The sequence below is a fragment of the Nannospalax galili genome, unplaced genomic scaffold, assembly GCF_000622305.1.
Source record: "Nannospalax galili isolate Female #2095 unplaced genomic scaffold, S.galili_v1.0 scaffold529, whole genome shotgun sequence".
Taxonomy (NCBI): Eukaryota; Metazoa; Chordata; class Mammalia; order Rodentia; family Spalacidae; genus Nannospalax; species Nannospalax galili.
This window is the reverse complement of record NW_008360309.1, coordinates 2,364,107-2,369,442: the sequence shown is the minus strand read 5'-3', so window position 1 is coordinate 2,369,442 and position 5,336 is coordinate 2,364,107.

Here is a 5,336-nt window from a genome sequence, read left to right as displayed (position 1 = left end):
TTTTTTTTGGTCTTTTTGAGACAGGGTCTCCCTGTAGCCCCAGTTGTCCTGGAACTCACTGTGTGGACCAGGCTGGCCTTGAACTCACAGAGATCTGCCTGCCTCTGCCTCCCGAGTGCTGGGATTAAAGGCATGCACCACCAAGCCCAGCTTAAAAAATATTTTTTAAAAAGGTAAAGGTATATTTTGGGGCTGGAGAGATGGCTCAGTGGTTAAGAGCCCTGACTGGTCTTGGCAGAGAACCCGGGTTCGATTCCCAGCACCCACACGGTGGCTACAAACCATCCTTAACTCCAGTTCCAGGGGAATCTGAAGCCCTCCTCTGACCTCCTCGGCATTGCACGACACGGGTGCATTCACATACAAGCAGGCAACACACTCATACACATAAAAATATTTTTATGTATGTAAAGTAGGTGTTTGAGGATGCCCTGGAGCTGGAGTTACAAGCAGTGGTGAGCTGCTGGATGTGGAGCTGAACTTGTGTCCTTTACAAGAACAGCAAGCACTCTGAACTGCTGAGCCGGCTCTCCAGCTCCATTGTCTATTTTTAAATGAACTAAAATATTGTGGAAGCTTCAATGTACATTGCTGTATTTTTCATTTGTCTAATTTTGATTTTTTTAAAATATTTTTATTTTATGTGTATGCTTGTATTGCCTGCATGTAGGTAAGTGCACCTGTGTCGTGCAGTGCCAGCAGAGGACAGGAGGCTGTTGGATCCCCTGGGACTGGAGTTACAGACAGTTGTTAGCTGCCATGTGGGTGCTGAGATTTGAACCCGAGTCTTCTGCAAGAACAGTCAGTGTTCTTAACCGCTGAGCCATCTCTCCAGCCCCTAATTTTGATTTTTTTAAACATGTCAGATGTGTGTTTTGGGGAGGGCACGTTTGTACCATGACATTATATGTGGAGATCAGATGACAACCTTAGGAAGTCAATTTTCTTTCTACCATGTGGGGCCTGGAGATCAAACTCAGATGGTAAATGTGGTGGCAAGTATACTTAACCCACTGAGCCATTTCACTGGCCCTGTTTTTGCTTTTTTGAGACATAGTCTCCCTAGGTAACCTAGCACAGCCTAGAACTCATGACCCTCCTGTCTTAGCCTCTCAGGTGCATTCCTGTTTACTTAAAAAGTGACACTGGGTTCTGGAGAGATGGCTTAGTGGTTAAGAGCACTTGCTGCTCTTACAGAGGACCCAAGTTCAATTCCCAACACCCACATAGGGATCTAATACCCTCTTTTGGCTTCTAGGGTACCTGCAGTCATGTGTACATACCCATACACAGATGTACGTAGATACACATAATTAAAGAATGACAATCTTTTTTAAAAAATAAAAGTGACATTGGCTGGACCTGGTGACCTACTTCTGTAATCCCAACAGAAGTGGAAACAAGAAGACCAGGAGCTCAAGGTGAACGCAGCTCTGCACTGAGTTTGAAGTCAACCTGGGGCCACTTCAGTATGTGAAACCCTGTATCAAAAGAGAAGGTGAATGTAAAGTTTTTTGTTTTTGTTTTTTAAGTGTATGTGTGTATTGCCTGCATGCAGGTAAGTGCACCCGTGTCGTGCAATGCCCGCAAAGGTCAGAAGAGACTGTTGGATCCCCTGGGACTGGAGTTATGGACAGATGTCAGCTGCCATGTGGGTGCTGGGATTAGAACCTGGGTCTTCTGCAAGAACAACCAGTGTTCTTAATGGCTGCGCCATCTCTCCAGCCCCAAATGTAAAGTTATTAACCCTGAAGGACTTCACAGACAAGCAAGAGAATTCAATGTTTATCCATGTTCGAGTTCAGTGTGCACAAATCTGCTCTTTGGTTTCCAGATAGGAAGCTAAGCACTCCTACTGGCACCTTGTCAAAGCAGGACTCTTAGCCAGGTGTGGTACACACCTGCCATCCCAGCACTCAGCACTCAGGGAGGCTGAGGGAGAAAGCCATCCAACTGGGTTACATAATGAGACTCTCAGAAAACAAAAATACCTCTCCAAAGAACATCAAGGAAAAAAACAACACTTGAAACAAGAGGCAAAAAGGACACTGCACAGGACAGCTGGGAAGATGACAAGGTGGCACTTCACCAAGGCCTTCACTGTGTCTGTACTCTGACCTAGCGTGTAGCAAATTCCAGAACTTTCTGCAGAGGAAGCAATCAAGGCAGACAAAGGAGCATACACAAGGCATTGACCAGAAGCACATTTGTTACAGCAAATAGGTGTCCAGTAATACCAGAGTGTGGAAGGAAACATGCCAAGCACACTCAGGTCACCAGGGCTCAGGAGGTCGTATCAGGAGGATCAGTTCAAGGTCATCATCAGCTACATAGGTCTACCTGAGACCCTGCTTTACAAACAAAAAAACAGGTCAAATTCACCATTAAGGGAAGGCAGTGGGCTGGAAGGTGCCCCCAAGGGGTTTGGTGGGAGCTGCAGCAGCACCCTGCTCCTCACAGTGGTGGTCTTGGGGTGCATGTGCATGCAGATCTTCCTGTTATAAACTGCTGTGAATCAGATGTGGAGGCAGAGAATGAACTCCTTCAAGGTGTCCTGACTTCCATACACATGCCATGGCTGGCACACACCTGCACAATAAATAAATGCAACAAAACAATGTTTTATCTGAAAAAAACTCTTATTTTTTAAAAATACAGTATTAGGGTTGGAGAGATGGCTCAGCAGTTAAGAGCACTGGCTATTCTTGCAGAGGACCTGAGTTTGGTTCCCAGCACCCACATGGCGGCTAACAGTTAACTCCAGCTCCAGGGGTTCTGACCCCCTCTTTTGGCCTCCACAGGCATTACATGCATGTGGTGCACCTATATACATGTGTAAGAAACACCAAGTATTAGTCTTCTCTTTCAAACACTACAAACATTTACAAGGAATTCTAATTACCCCCTCCCCACCCTACAAAACTTGATTTATGACAAGGAATTCCAATTTTCTGATCACCCTAACACACACCCTATAAAACTTGGTAAGAAAGAGAAAGCCCTAGTACATTCCAGGAATTGGGGGGGCTGAGCCCTTCCCCCTCTTTGGTCACCCCCCATTCTCCTTCCCCAGCCCACGGGGAAAAGTACTAGTGGGTTAGGAGGATAAAAATGTGACTTGTCTCCTGTTCTGTGTGCTCGGTGCTCCATCTCTCCTGTGAGCAGTGCACCCTTCTGATCAGAAGTAAAGGTTTGCCTTGTTGAGACACTTTAATTGGAGTGGTGATGGTGGTTTCTTCCTTTGCGACCCTGAACATAATTCCAACACATAGAGGCAAAATACCCATAAAATAATAAAATTTTACACAATATTTAATAATGTGGATGAAATAAGGAATTCTCAGGCCACACATGGTGGCACATGCCTTTAATTCAGACAGATTCCTGTGAGTTTGAAGCCAGTCTGGTCTACACAGGGAGTTCAGCCAACTCAGTCAGAGCTACATATTGAGATCCTATAATAATACATAAATAAGGAATTCTCCCAGTTTAAATGACAGCCAGGTGTGGTGGTTCATATCTGTAATCCCAGTACCTAGGAGCCTGATACAGGAAGACTGAGGACAGCCTGGACTATAGGCAAGCCAGAGCTACAAAATCCCTGTAAGAAAAAAACAAAGCTAAGTAGGATGGCACAGTGGCTCAGCAGGTAAAGGCTCTTGCTGCCAGGCCTGATGACCCGAGTTTGATCCATCCGGGGACCTACACAATGAAAGGAGAGAACCAACTCCTGAAAATTGTTTTCTGACCTCCACACACCTAACATGGCACACAGGCACAAATAAATGTAATCAACCTGATTGAGGTACAATCATTGCAATACAAAACATTAAAGGAAATTCATAAAGAATTTTTCAAACACTCCCTTCTCCCCAAGCCTCAGGAACTTTCATGGAAGAAGGTAGAAGAATGAGAGCTGGAAGTCTGGGAGGGACAGAGGGACCCTGTCTTCTGGACATGGCAGGATGGCTGCACTCATGAACTGCATAAGACCTGCACAAGAACAAGGTCAACATTCCAACACTGAGTGGAAAGGGGTGCATGAGCCCCCACCCCCAACTGAGGAGCAATGGACAGTTGATTGCTTTCTGGGAAGGAGAGTCAGTTTTCTTTAAGGGTGTGGCCCTGGTAGGTCAACCTCACTACAGTGGATGGCCCACACCCACCAGTATATAAGCAGCACACATTGGACTCAATAGGTTATAAAAAGAAAAAGACAGGAAGCTGCAAGTACATTGGAGGTGGATCTGGGAGGACTTAGAGAAAGATGGGGAGTGAGTGTGATCAAAATACGCCGTATGGGTGGACACAATCCTCAAAGAGTAAATTTATATTTAAAAACCTAAACAATAATACAATAAAATACAACATAGAAACTACATAAATTGTCTTAGTTTCATTCAAATATATTTATGCAAATGAGAAAATATATTGGAAGGAAAGAATGTTTACAGTAGCTCTCTAATATGTAGGAAAAGTTTTTCTCAGAGTTCTAGATTTTCTAGAAGCAATCTCCATACTTCTTGGTCCCACTAACCCGCTGCTGGAGTCGTTGATTGCAATGTCCTCCAAAGGCTCCTCCCCTTCCCCAGGCTCTCCCTGAGATTATAAAGCAGGAAGCCTTGGAGGGGATGGGAGCGCAGAGACTCTGCAAGCTGTGCAGGGGGCTGACTCCAGGGATGCAGCTTGCTTTTTCAAATGTTTTATTTAATTAATTAATTTATTTTTTGGTCTTTTTAAGACAGGGTCTCCCTGTAGCCCAAGCTGAACTGGAACTTGCTATGTAGACCAGGTTGGCCTCGAATTCACAAAGATCCACCTGCCTCTGCCTGTCAAGTGCTGGAATTAAAGGTGTGTGGCACCATGCCTAGCTTTTTTTTAACAAAACATTTTATTACTTTTATTTTATAAGTGTATTGCTTGCATGTATATGAGTGCACTATGTCATGCACTGCCGTGGAGGCCAGAAGAGGGCATTGGATTCCCCTGGAACTGGAGGACGGTCCTCATAGCCACCATGTGGGTGCTGGGAATCAAACTCCGGTCCTCTGCAAGAGCAGTTAGTGTTCTTAACCACTGAGCCATCTCTCTAGCCCCAAAGCTTTTTTTTTTTTTTTAGTAAGTATGGAGGGGTCCTGAGGTAGAAGAACCAAAAATTGAAGGACAACCTGATCTACATAGTCATTTTGAGGCCAGCCTTGGCTACACAAGACCTTCTTTGACATTTTAAAATATTCTACAAATGGGGTCTTTTGACAGCAAAAGAGAACTTTGCAGCCTTGAATCAATTAATGGAGATTTCAGAAGGGACTCCTCAAATCTTCCATTCCTTCCAT